General features: G+C 34.6%; 1 long non-coding RNA gene across 2 annotated transcripts in view; it reads right to left on the bottom strand.

Annotated features, from left to right (window-relative positions):
• Positions 1–1704: 1704 nt before the first annotated feature.
• The window catches only part of LOC141546752 (uncharacterized), a 128711-nt gene continuing 116876 nt past the window's right edge, over positions 1705–13539 (bottom strand). For both annotated transcript variants that reach the window (XR_012483410.1, XR_012483411.1), the window contains 2 exons: positions 3571–3834; positions 1705–2426 (listed from right to left, as the gene is read on the bottom strand). This is a non-coding gene — a long non-coding RNA (uncharacterized LOC141546752). The remainder of the gene's footprint in view (positions 2427–3570; positions 3835–13539) is intronic.

Genomic DNA, 13539 nt, shown 5'->3' with positions numbered 1-13539 from the left:
GAGAAGGGAAGCACAACACACTGAGATCATCTTAGCACAAAGAAGGGGATGAGATAGCAGGTTCAGCCTTAGCTTACTATTCTAAGGCTTACTGCAGAGATGAAAGACACACATTTGGAAAAAAGTCAGAGGAAGAAGAATAAACAGACAGCCTCAGACAGTTGGAACACCTTAACTAAGGAGCACTGTGATTTGGCTCGGAGATAGAATATTAATTAAATAAGAAAATGTTAGTTGTCACACAGAATATTAAATCATTTTAAGGAAAGAATTTAATTTTTTTAAAAGCAACGCATTTTTTCCATTTCTGAAAGAATGTGTGTAGTCTGTTAAACATTCAAGAGACAATGTCTTTGGGAGTCCAATTTTCTTGTCTTCTGCCTGCTGAAGGGATGGAATTAAGCTGTTCTAATTAAAGATACGCTCAAAAAAGATCACTGCCAATTTATTCCCATAAAAAACTTGTCATAAAAAATAGAAATTAGAAATAAAAGCAAAAGTGCAACATTTCCTTATCGTTTAAAAATTTTTATCAATAAATTAATGTTGTTAAAGTCATTCATTCTCCAAGAAGACGACATTTGGATTTATGCTGCACTTTGAAACATTCTGCTTTCATCTTGGGAGGAACACAGTTTAAGCTTTGAAATATGTATGCTTGATCTATGGGCTTCCAGCCAAGGTGCACCTAATTAACTGGAAGATCAAATGTATGCTCAGGGGGAGCTCCCACTAGGAACCACAGGTGGTCGCCAACGGCTCCATTTAATAAAGGTTGTGCAAACACAGCACAGTCCTGTTGACTGTGTCATCCCTCTGTTGCTATGCCTTCCTTTGTATCAATGACATCACAGTGAGATCTTCCATGAAGAGAAGGTCTTTATGGCCCCACTGGCATTTGGTCCTTGATTGCCCAGAATACTTTATAATACACTGAAGGCCATGATTCTTACTTAAATCTAGAATTGATTTGCCCCAAAATTAGAAAAATGTGTTTAAAGATATTAAGATATCCTAAGTCACATGATGCTACTGAAGTAAGTATTGAGAACTCTCTATGTCTATTCAAGAATAATAATGATAATAATATCCATAATTTTGACTTTGAAGATTACTTCACCTTTTTATTTACAGCATCATTTTACCTTAACATATTATCCCAGTCTATCATCACTCCAAAATCCTGCAAAGAGTGTACTTTTCAACATTTGTTCTTATAAAATCTTAACCTGGATTTTATTTACTTCTTATATAATTCTATATCACTAGTAATAGTGACCATGATAAAAATTATTCAAATTGAGCTAAATATTAAAGAAGTAGGGGCTTTTTTGTAATGAGAAAGGGCACTCAACTGTGTCTCTGTACCATCATTTTTACATAATCACTCGAAATTAATTGACCTCAGACATCTACAAAATATGGACAATATCCAATTGATTTTTTATGACATCTTATGAATGAATTCAAATTTATTCAACAAACATTTAGTATGCAAAACTATGTTGAAAGTGCTGTTTTAATATAGGTAAATCAATTTTGAGTGACTAAGAGGCATTGGACAAATGAAAGTCATTTATTAATCAATTTACTAATTTTTAAAGCAAAAATAAAAATATTTACAATATTCAGATCAATTGAGCTAAAGATTCTCCTTCTAAATCACGAACTTAGGTAGCTTCTATAGCCAGAAATGCTATCAGGAAAGGGACACAGAGCACATGTGGAATACACAGCATCTTGTAGTATGCATGGATGTATAAGGTAAGAGAAGGGAAGGAAGGAAGGAAAGTGGATCAGTCTTGCACTTCAAAAAGGATCTTTTCATTTAGGAAAGGGCCCATTGGCTTTAACTGCATAAGACAACTTATGAATGTGATGATAATGATGCAGTTGCCTAACATTCCATACAAATAACCCAGAAAATTACAAATAATGCAAAGTCAATTAACTTGTACACAGGCAATAAGCCACGTTATATATAAAAATATGTCTTCAGTTTTCATTATCCCTATTCCTTCTACAAAGATAGGTTCAAGGATAAAGAAATTCCTTCAAATTATTTAATATATCATAGAGTCAGTTAGTCAATAAGCATTTATTAAGTGCTTAGTATAGGCCAGTACTGTGCTAAGCACTAGGGATACAAATACAATTTTTAAAACAATGTTTAAAAGGAGTTAAAATCTTCCTCAAGATGCTTACAATAGAATTTTTAGTCAAAATAACTATAAAACACAATGTCTCTATGATACAGATATACAAAGTCTTATTTTAAAATGTATGAATAAATTTTAAAATACAGGCACATACACACTAAACTTAGAAATTTTCTTCGCACGTGATGATGCTTTAGCAAGGGATTTCTTCCTTGCTATTCTTCTTGTGGGGCACCAAATGGTAAGAGACATCTCTCCCCATCCTGCCTGTGACAATAGAAAAAGACAGAAAAGGAACCATTTCTTTCAGTCAGGGAGTGAAAAAGAAGAAAAAATCCGCCCTCCTTTCCTCCCCTCTCCTCCCAAACAATGAGAAAAAGACATGTTCAATATAACATTATCCCAACACTTTAGTTTTAACAATAAAAAGAAAACCTACTTATATTATTAAGCTGATCACCTAAGATACAAATTGGACAAGCAGTGAATATGGCCAATACATGTCTCCTTTTGGCTAATCTGTTTTCCCCCAATAGGCTAATTCTCCAAGCAACAACTTCCTTATATTCCTTTTTATAATAAAATTACTATAGCATTATAATCTATATCCCCAGACAGTTGTTAGACCTTGCATCTTTGCAGAGCCAGTGAAAGATATAAAATTATTCTTAAAACAATTCAAGCTTCTATGGGGCAACTAGAAATCTAAGCATCCTCTATAACAGTGGTCCTCAGACTTTTTAAATAGGGGGCCAGTTCACTGTCCCTCAGACTGTTGGAAGGCCGGACTAGAGTAAAAACAAAAGCTCACACTCTGTCTCTGCCCCTCAGCCCATTTGCCATAACTCAGTGGGCCGCATAAACATCCTCAGTGGGCGGCATCTGGCCCATGGGCCTTAGTTTGAGAACCCCTGCTCTATAAGATCATTTCTATAAGATATTCAAATTCTCAATTTTGGACAACTGACTTGGAAGCATTTGGAATGTAAACTCTTCTTAATTAGGGATTGTACTTCAAAAGTTATTAACTACCTAAAATTATGTGGAATTGGTATATAAGCTTCACTATTTGTAGTTTCCAAATATTAAAAATTCTATACATAGTTAAACAAATTAGGCTGTGTAGTAAACAATATAAAAAGCAAATACTGTATAATAAATACTGAGACTGAGGCTATTTGATAATAAACCACCTGAAAAGTGAGGACAAAAATCTGTCCAAAGGAGTAAGCTAAATCAAGAAACATTTATTAAAGGTCTTCTATATACCTACTATTTGTAAGTGCTGGAAATACAAAGAAAGCAAATACAAAGCCTGCTCTCAAGCTCAATTCTAATGGGACAGACAACATGCAAGCTATATATGGGAGAAATTGGAGGAAATCAATAGAATGAAAAGGGAAAGAGATACCTCAAATCCTTTTGTTGTTTTGTTTTTGTTTGTTGTTTTTTTTCCAGATTCCTTTGGTCCAGCTTCTTGGCGGTACAGCTAAGAGATGAGTGAATCAGGTGGACATTAAAAGTGGATGAGCTTTCCTCAAAGAAGCTTTGCACACCACAGGTTCCGGTCCTCCTGAAGACCCAAAAGAGCACCGGACTTTGAGACAAAGGATTGAGTGCTTGAGTCTTTCTTTTTCCATCTTCAATGGGAGACAGAGCATGGCAAAGATTTAAACTGAAGAAGGAGAAGAAACCATAAAGATGATTTGGAGGTTCCTTTGATGGTTTGTTTTTTGTTTGTGTAGTTCTATTGAGGTCAACTGACTTTGATCTAGACTCAAGTGCATTCTCACCAAAAAGGAAAAACTGATTTAAAAGAGTATGTAGTGATCTGCCCTTCTTACACCCTGGAAAAGGAGAAGAAAACTTAGCTATTTAACAAATGGACTAGGTTTTAGAAAGACAGTTCGTATAGGTAGGATACTAAGACCCTATAAGGAAAACCAGCTCAAAAGGAAAGGAAGTTCTCAAGAAAGAAATTTCAAAGTCAACTTTAGAGGTGAGGAGGAAAAGGGCGAGTTATCTAAATAGAATTATAGGGAGGCAGAGAGAATATGTCAGCTAGCATAAGCTTTTAAAAGAAAAGTAAAGACAGAAGCAAAGATAAGTTTTAGAAGAGGAGTATAAAATGTCAAAAGTGCTTAAAGCTAAAACTAAGCTGAGACTAGTGAGGAAAGCCAAAAACCAAAAGGGGATGGGGAGGAGAGTTTTAACTTATAATAGAAGAGGGAGAGAATAAATGAGACAAAAATCCTGCTTCTTGAAGTAGATGGGATGATATCTGATGACTGAAAAAAGATAAAACTACTTAGCTCCTTTTCAGGGAATATTTTTCCTGCCATAGAGAATGACATTTGGACTAGTAAAAAAACATATAGATAGATAGATAGATAGATAGATAGATAGATAGATAGATAGATAGATAGATAGATAGATAGAGATAGATAGATATAGATATGTATATGTATATATAGAGATATAGATATATATAGATATGTATAGAGAGAGAGATAGATATATATATAGATATATATATATATATGTGTATATACACATGCACACACAGATATATGTATGTCTATATACACATGCACATATATGTATATATGTATGTATATACATATATATTTATATAAGATGTTGAAAGGCAAGATAGATACATGAGAAGATAAGGTTAAACCGAAATCTCCTAGATGAATTCAAAATTCACCAGGCCTAGATGAAAGTCATCTTAAGGTGCTGAAATAAGTGACAGATTTGATTGCTGGGACATTGTCTCCATAGCATTTGGAAAAATATGGAGATTAGGCAAGGTTCTGAAAGAATACAAAAGGGCAAATGCTGTTCTCCTCTCAATCTTTACCCCAATATACTTATACAGAAAAATCTAAGGAGAATTATATGTCAACTATAGGTCTTTGAGTTTTACTTTGATTGTTGGAAAAATTCTTGAACATACTGTAAAAAAGTAGCATAGTGAATGGACTGTCAAACCTGTAGTCAGAAAGACCTGACTTCAAATCCAGTCTCAGACCTGGGTAGATCTGGGCAAGTCACTTAATCCTGTTTGCCTCAGTTTCCTCATCTGTCAGATGAATTGGTGAAGGAAATGGAAAACAACTTCAGTATCTTCACCAAGAAAATCCCATATGGGGTTCAAAGAGTTGGATTTGATTGAATTGACTAAATAACAAAAATAATTAGAAAACTTAAAGAACAATTCATATCTGATTCCTATTTTGAAGGCAATTAATTTGACTACATTATACAAGGCACTATATCTAATACTCTGTGCTAGGTATTGGGGATATAAAGAAAGAAATAAAATAATTCTCCCCGAGAAGTTGCCATTTTGGGGGAGCAGAGGGTACTATTAATGCTGTTTCTCTGATTATATAACAAGGATCTATACTAAAGCAGTAACTGTTTGAATAAAGATACCATATGCAAATAAAATTGAGTTAGCAACAATGATATTTGGCAAGTGACATTTTTTCCTCACTTCTTATATTGTAAGATCACAGAAATGCTTATAGATAGTTGATTTAGATTTCATCAAAGTATCTGAGCAAATCTCTTGTTATTCTTGTGTAAAAGATGGAGAGAGATGTAGAATTTACCAGAGATATCAGAAACATACAGCCCATAAGCCCTACATGGCCCACAATATTCTTAAGTTTAACTGAAGCCCAAATCGGAATAAAATGTAATTGGAAAAATTTTAAAAGATAAATAAAAATAAAATAAAAACAGAGTTAATATTAATTAATGGTTTTCTAAGTCAACATGTGGCCCAGTGGGATCCCTATCTATGATGTGTGGCCCCTATTTCTATTTATTTTATACCCTAGACTAGACAGTGATGCAATATGGTGAATTTGCACTACTTGAATGACCAGACCAAAAACCATAGCTATTAGTGGCTGAGAACTTTGTAAGGTGTTCTCTAGGAGGATTCCATAGGCATCTCTGCTTTGCTTCATGTTGTTTACCATGTTTATAAAAGACTCATATGAAGACAAAAATGGCATTATTTCCCAAATGTGCAGATGACCCAGAGTTGGATCACTCATACATTAGATCATAGAGTCGGGATGCAAAAATCTCCTAATAGGGTAGAACTTTGGGCTGAATTTTATAAGGTGAAATTTAAGAGAGGTGAATATAAATTCTTAAACTTTGAGGCTCTCAAATGATTTGGAGATCATTTAGAGGAGGACAACCAGAATAGTGAAGAGCATCAAGTTTATGCCATAGGCAAACTGAATAAAAAACTGGAACTAGAAAGGAAAGGAAAAAGGAAATGAAAGAAAAAGGAAGAGGAGAGGAGAGGAGAGGAGAGAAGAGAAGAAGAGAGAAGAGGAGAGGAGAGAAAAGAAGAAGAGAGGAGAGGAGAGGAGAGGAGAGGAGAGGAGAGGAGAGGAGAGGAGAGGAGAGGAGAGGAGAGGAGAGGAGAGGAGAGGAGAGGAGAGGAGAGGAGAGGAGAGGAGGAAAGAGGAAAGGAAAAGAAAGGAACAAAGATGGATAGAAAAGAGCAAATTGCTGGGGAAGTAGGAAATGATGATCATCTTCATATATTTGATGGACTATCCTCTAAAAGAGGAAAGAGATGGGTGGAAAGTGCAAGAAGGCAAATTTGTTCTTGATATAAGGAAAAACATCCCAAGAACTAAAGCTATCCAAAAGAAAAAATGAACTGTCTGAATAGCTAGTAGGTTTTTTCCACTGGAATTTTTCAAAGGTCAGATGATCATTCACTACTCAAGTTGTAGGGAGGGTTGCTGTTCACGTTTGGGTTGAAGTAGATTGCTTTATTGTGGACTTGTTCTCCTTTCTGAGATTCTGTGAATCTTATTTCTGCTGCTTCCTATATATAGCCTGAGAAGTTACCTAACCTCTTAGAATTGCAATTTCTTCATCTGTAAAATAAGTGGCTTTTACTAAATGGCTTCTAAATTCCTTCTAGCTCTAAGAATAAGAGAATGCCATGATTGAAAATGTTTTAGACAAGGAAACATCATGATAGAACTTCTCTGAGAAATCCACTGGTATCCTCTTTCAAGAGGAGCAATTTTTCAACCACCAATTTGACTATAAAGTAACCTTTAAAAGCAAAAAGGGTAAAATGCAGCTGATTAGGCCATGCAAGTATGGAGACAATCTTTTGGTTGTCAGTTCAATACAAAACTACCCATGATCCGGGAAGGTTTAGACAAGATCAGGGCCAGCAAAATTTATTAGGTCAGACTATTTTACAGGCTAGAATCTAGAAGAATTTAGTTCCCAGAGAGTTTCCCTCTCTACCATCACATTATATTCTAAAATGATATTTCATTCAGCCAGCCGGTTTTCTTTTGCAGGAAAAGAGAAGCAAAAGCAGAGAAAATAAAGAATAAAGAGTTCAGACACACACACAAACACACACACATACATACACACACACACACACACACATATAAATATATGCTATAGGAAAATAGGAGGGCCAATAATATATGTAATAGAATATCATAGTTTAGGGGGAAAAAAAACAATAAAACCAGAGAGGCAAGGTGGAACTATTGGGTCTAGAAGGAACTTTCTCCCTCCTCTTCATTTCTCACTTAAATCTTTCTGAGAAGCTTGAAAATTCAAATACTTTCTCTAAACTAATCAGAAGATCCAATAATTTCCTTAACTCTGGAATCTATGGAAGTCTTTTCTACATTCTTAAAGATACTTTTTTCTCATTTCTTTGCCTCTTTATAGCATATACCTACATTCTCTCTCTCTCTTGGAATTTTTAAGTCAGTCCAATTGTTAGATACATGCTTTTTTTTCATGATGAGTTACTTTTAGGCTTTTTTAAAGCAGTGCATTGAATAAATCGAATAGAGGCGGTTTAATTATTTGTATTTATATTACAAGTGCCAAATACAATGGCTGGCACATTGTAGCACCTTAACTGATTGGTTAAATTAATCTCCTGAGGAGCAGGTAGATGGTATAGAGGATAGAACAGCTTCAAGTTAGGAGGACCTGAGTTCAAATCCAGCTTCAGAAACTTAGCACTTCCTAGACCCTGGGTACATCACTTAACTCCCAACTGCCTCACACACAAAAAGAAGGAAATTGTTTAAAATAATTAATCTCCTGTTTATGATGACCAATAATTGTATTTGCCTTTAAATCTATATTTCTACCAAATACTTAGCATATAGCTAAATCCTGTATGCTTAATTAACATACTTGCTTATTTTCATAAGTAGTATACTTTTCAAAAAAAAAGACAATATAAGTTTGAGTCCTTGGAGTAAGGTGCCTGGTACATAGTAAGCACTTAATAAATGCATGTTGATTGATTGATACAACCTGCCCAGGCACAGTATCACCAAGGTCCAAAAATTCTAACTACCTTCTTGGAATTTGCATAAGGGAAGCATGTGTTTCTGGAAAAAAGCTCATTAATAGCTCTCATCCTCATGTTTTCTTATAGCTCAGTGAGCCAAATTCCCAAGGCACAAGAGTTTGACAGAAATACCTACAGGCAGAAATTGGCCACAAACATTTCTTGAATCAAGGACAGACCCACATGCCTGGGGAGTTTCAAGAGCTTGGTATGTATTGCATAAATGTGTTTCTGTAATTGTCTTTGAACTAAAAATTTCCCCAAATAATCAAGGTAGAGTTTAATTGGTGCTTCTTTATTTTAAAGAAGAATTGGTAATAATACCATAATATCTGTATGAAAATGAAAAACCCAATCATAAAGTGTTTGGTCTCTGTGATATTGAACACCTGGATGTTTGGGACCAAACACTCTATGGGAGTGTTTGCCATCAATTATTAAATCCTTTGCACATGACTAGGATTTGATATTTTGAATAAAAGTCCTATGTACCCATGGACAAATGCAAACACTCATGGACCTTTCCTATAAGGAAGTCTTTCAGAATTCTGGCATAGACACATAGTCACAGAATCACAGCATTTTGCAGCTGAAAGGAATAGTTATAGGCTTATCATTTTTTCTTCCCTTTCATCCTTTAGTCAATCTCACTACGAGTGATTTAGTTCACCCCTCGCGCTAAATTAAAAATTATAAAGAGCCTTTACATCCTCAACTCCCATCGTCTCTTGGCCCAATATCTTGCAAAGGAAAACTGAATCAACTTGACTTGATTTCCCTGGAGGAGTAATCTTCCCCCACAGCAAGCCTGGGTGAGAGGAGATTGATAGCATGACATGACACTCTGGGCACACATTTGCAGGTCTCTCTGATTGCTCAGGGGCATACAGCAAGGTCTTGAATAAATGCAGATTGCACTAAACCTTAGACTTTTCAGAGCTCCATCTCCAAATTTGCTGTCTTTTGAAAATAGTTGTAAATGTAGGAACACAGGGGCTCCTATTACCATTTAATCTTCCATAAAAAATACTTTTAAAAACCTAGCACTCTAATGAGAAATCTTGCTGAGCCTTTCATTTCTTAGATGACTTTTTGGCAATTTTGGAATTGGTGGGAGAAAAGGGGGAAGAAGAGATATACTTCATTGGTGGAAGAGAGAATAGAGACAGCTAATTTAGGCAAAGACATGATTAATCAACATCAACTTTTTTTTTCTTCTACAAAAGGGAGCTATGGAGACTCCTTTGGACCCATTGTTAATCATTTAAGGACAATTTTAATTAACCAACTGGAATTTTTAAGTGTTTGAAAACCTTACAAACTGCATAAATTTGTCCCAAAGTTCACATAGTGCAGACAGCTGGACATTGCTTCTAAAGTGGAGAATCGAATACTTAAAATTATCTATTCTGTTGATTCAAGCTTATTCAATTTTTTTTTTGCTTGTGGGAGACTTTCCAGTACACTTGAGTTGTTCAGCTGATAGTATTTGCCTCCAGTCAAATACTGTTTTGGTACTCAGATTCTTTTATATCTTGAAATCCAAACAGTTTTGAACAGAGTTGGCTTCATTAAAATGATTTTCTACCATCACACAATGACCCAAATGACAATTGACTTTTGCCTTCCATTAGTGGAATGCAGTCGGATTTCATTTTCATGTATGAATGCAGTCCATGGCTCACATCAGATCATTTGAAATTGTGCTTCTAGGTAGACTCACAAAAAGAAAAGGGTTTTAAGTTCTACTTCCCATGCTAGGATATTTTGAGGATAAACTAGAGAGAGTCCCATACCTTAAGAGTTCCCTAAAAATGCAATATACTATAACATCATAAGTTTCTATTTTAGCATAACTATAAAACTGGAAGCAAAGTGTTTCCTGGTTATTCCCCACATTATGAAATACACACATATACATACACATATGTTTTTTTTAGCATTTTGGTTGATCTTGTCTCCTATGTTGCTTATTAGCAACAAAACTACAAATAAATCAAGTGGCATTCCCTTTTATTCCAAAGTGGCCAATCCAATAAAAAGGAAACAGACATACATTTTGGAAATAAATAGAAAAATATTTATTTTGTTAATCATCTGATTTTTTTAATGAGGGTGAAAGGAGATCAAATATTATATTGCTTATTCTAGAAAATTCAATATATTTAACCTTTCCAGGGAGTATCAATTTGCTTTGAGTGTGCTAGGAAATCCAGTTCTACTTCCAGTGCTCTTGAATACAAAAATCCATGCATGGAAGTTTGTTTGCTCAGTCTTGTGATTAATTGTGGGGAGAAGCTTGTAGTCTCAATCTTTTCAATCTCTCTGAAGAATTATATCGACATCCAGAGGCATGTCATTGTAAATAAATGAGTCCCCCAATGGAAGAGCACACAGTGTGTTAATATATAATTTCTTTCCCAGTATGAATGCTAATTACTGACAGTGAGGACCTTCTGCTTGCTTTGGGGTGTAAGAAGACTCTCAAAATCTCTTGGGCTGTATCATTACTCTCAGTTTCCCACATCAACCACAGAAGAGAATGAGAAGTGAAGAAGAGGTAGGAAAGGAATGAGAGAAATGAGAAGGGAAGGAGAAAGAAAAGAAAAAAAGAGGAAAGGAGAAGAGAGAAAGAGGAAGGAAGGAAAAGAGAAAAATAGAGAGAGGAAAGAGGGAGATAGAGGATGAAAACAGGGAAGAAGGGAAGAAGAAAATATATGGAGGAAAGAGTAGTTTCTTAGATTGAGAGGGAGACTTGGCTCTAGGGCAATTTAGTTTGAAAAGAATAGAATTCAACTTGGGGGAAATGTTGTTTTAGTTCATCTTCCAGAAATTAATTTGGTTTTCATAAAAAGGAAAAACACTATATTAAATAAATGCTGTCTTGAAAAAAAACTCATTCTAGGTTTCTTTCTGGAAATCTCATTAACCTACATAGTCATTTAATCGTTTAACTTTTTTTTCCATTAGCTTCCATTATGTAAATTTAAAGTTTTACAAGTTTCAGAATAAAAAATGTTTAATTTAGCAATTTAGAACAAAATAGTAGTGAGTGAATCTCACCAGTGTCATATGTTTGCCTCCTCATAATATTCCATCTACCCATAAGTCCTATTCCTTACCCCATTTAAAAATATATTTTAACAAAGTCCCCGGATACTTTGCATTGTTTGATGTAACAAATATTTCACCTGAGTAAGTGAACTTCAAAATGTTATTCTTAAAACTCAACTACTTGATATCTCTAATCTGAGTGAAAATCCCTAGAGTTACAAGATGGAAGGACCTTCAATAATGAGACTATTTTGAGAAATCTAAGCCCAGGTCTTCCTTTTATCAATTGGTGAACAAGTGCTTGTTAAGCACCTACTATTACCTCAAAATGTGTCAAACTGTGGTACATAGGGAAAAAAGTTAAAAAGAAAGAGAAAGGATCACAGAATATAACAAAGACAATTTTGATTAAATAATATTAATTTTTTTTGCAAAAGCAAAATAAATGCAACTAAAATTAGAAGAGAAAAGGTTAACTAGGAAAAATTTTACAGAAAGTTTTTCTAAGAAAGGTTTCATTTCTAGGATACATAAGAAATTAATTCAAAGAATAAGAGCCATTCCTCAATTAATAAATGATGAAAAGAAGTATTCAAAAAATGAAATTCAAAGTATTAATAACCATATAAAATGTTCCAAATAACTGTAGTATAATTATATTAGAGCAATTCTGAGTTTCCATCTGAAATCAATCACTTACTTCTTCTGGTTTGCTACATTATTTCCTTGATTACTCATTTGAAGTGCATATGATGATCGAAGTAAACCATAATAAGAACCCAAATTAATATTCTGGGAAGTAAAGAAGACCAATTTTGAAAGTAGGCTCAACAATATTTATTGATTGATGGGAATTCCGTGAACAAAAATGTGAATATCAGAGATGAGAATTGAGGCTCACACTTGGTGAAAAAGAACATGCATATGGCACATGGGCAAAGATAGGATAGTTAAGATGAAAAGAGAAAGCTTGAAGAGAAGATGATGAGTTCAACTTGGAGAAGGTTATATTCAGTGTAGGGTTAGCTAGGCTGCATATGGAGTGATAAGCCTGGAGTCAAAAAGATCAAAGCACAAATCTATTCTCGGACATTTACTAACTATAGGATCCTGAGCAAGTCATTTAATCTCTGCCTAAAACTAGAGAAATGACAGACCACTCCAGTATCTTTGCCCCACCAAAAGAACCATGGGATCACAAAGAATTGGACACAACTGAACAACCACAAATATTTGAGGTATCAGTAGGAAATTCAATGTATTTTCCTCAACCCCAATAACAAAATTGACTTAAATGTATTCCTAAGTTACAGGAAATTGGAGTATGATCTAAATGCTGTTTCACAATTGAGAAGCTCTATATATCAGTATTTGTTATTTCAGTTTGTTTTAACTCAGTTTCCTGGGCATTCTCTCTGACAAAGTTAACATAGGTAAAGTGATTTATGAACTATAAAAAAACTATATAAATAATTATTATTATAAATAAGACTGACTGTGGAACAGCTGAGTTCTTCTAATGTTAACTGATGAATAGATCAACATCTGTAGACCTTTCTGAAAAACCAAAACTGGCCTCTGGAAGAAGAAACTTTTGGCTAGACATTAATATCCATCATTTTAATAGATTCATGGACATGAAGCTAGAATGTACCTTAGAAAATATCTAGCCTAACCCATCATTTCGTAGATGAGAAAAGGGAATACCAGAGATGATTTTTCCCCAGATCCCACAGTCAGAGATTCAGGTATGGGATTTGAACCAAGAAAAAAGTCCCAATGCTCTTTCAATCATACAGGTTGCCTCAGTTCTGGTGTTGCCAAGGCATCCTCCTCAATATGGTGTGTTAAAAACCAAGCCAAGGTTTTAAGTATTAAGTTTTAAATTTTAAGTATTAAGGATACTTCTATTGAAAACCTGACTTAAGCCTCTAACTA

The sequence above is a fragment of the Sminthopsis crassicaudata genome, chromosome 6 (assembly GCF_048593235.1).
Source record: "Sminthopsis crassicaudata isolate SCR6 chromosome 6, ASM4859323v1, whole genome shotgun sequence".
NCBI classification, from domain to species: Eukaryota; Metazoa; Chordata; class Mammalia; order Dasyuromorphia; family Dasyuridae; genus Sminthopsis; species Sminthopsis crassicaudata.
The sequence above is the reverse complement of the archived record's forward strand: the minus strand, read 5'-3'. Positions and strand labels throughout refer to the sequence as shown.